Source organism: Geospiza fortis, unplaced genomic scaffold (genome assembly GCF_000277835.1).
Source record: "Geospiza fortis unplaced genomic scaffold, GeoFor_1.0 scaffold155, whole genome shotgun sequence".
Classification (NCBI taxonomy): Eukaryota; Metazoa; Chordata; class Aves; order Passeriformes; family Thraupidae; genus Geospiza; species Geospiza fortis.
Window position 1 is genome coordinate 487007 of NW_005054592.1, and position 715 is coordinate 487721.

A 715-nucleotide genomic window follows, 5' to 3' on the forward strand; every position below is an offset into this window, starting at 1 on the left:
CGGCTTTACCAGAAAAATCTGACTTTCTCCCTTTATTTCATGAGAATTTAATCAATTTAGTCTTTTAAGAATGGGGTTGGGGAAGTAACAGAGATAAAGTGAGGATGAGACAAAGACCATCATCAAAGCTTTTTAAAAAAAGTTTCAGTCCTTATAAAATTTACTGAAAAATAAATGGCTTTTAAAGAGCTTTTGCAGCATAAATCTCACAATATTTGCAGTTCTAAACATCCAAACAAAGATGGCATTCCATCTTAGCTAAGCTGCTTTTATATACATACTTACATTTTTCTGAAGGTTGATGGGTTTAGCAGCCTATTGTCTCTCATCAATTACTATTAGAAAATATGCTCTTTTCAGGGCATGTGAAGTTTTCTTCCAAGCTAATTCTCCGTTTTAGTCAGATTTCCTGTATAAAAAGTAGTGAAAGCACTCTTACCACACACCCTAAATATTTAAGTTTCTGTATTTTCCAAGCCACAGAGTAGGGGTTTATTTAACTCAAATACTGTGTTTCTCCTATGTGAAATCCACAGGTGGATCCCCACTCTTTAGTCAATTTTTTGCTGCTGATTTCTACAAGAGAACTACACTTCAAACACCAAGTAAGCTCTTCAACTAGCAATTAAACTGAAAGAGATTTAAGGACTTAAACATACATAAAAATTCCCTCTGTCTCGTGCTCAAAAGACCTATAGGACACTTAATGTATTTC

At 34.1% G+C, this 715-nt stretch overlaps 1 long non-coding RNA gene across 1 annotated transcript in view; it reads right to left on the bottom strand.

Moving 5' to 3' along the window:
• The window catches only part of LOC115948880, a 65988-nt gene extending 65663 nt beyond the window's left edge, over positions 1 to 325 (bottom strand). The window contains exon 1 of the long non-coding RNA XR_004082649.1: positions 286 to 325. This is a non-coding gene — a long non-coding RNA (uncharacterized LOC115948880). The remainder of the gene's footprint in view (positions 1 to 285) is intronic.
• Between the last annotated feature and the right edge of the window lie 390 nt (positions 326 to 715).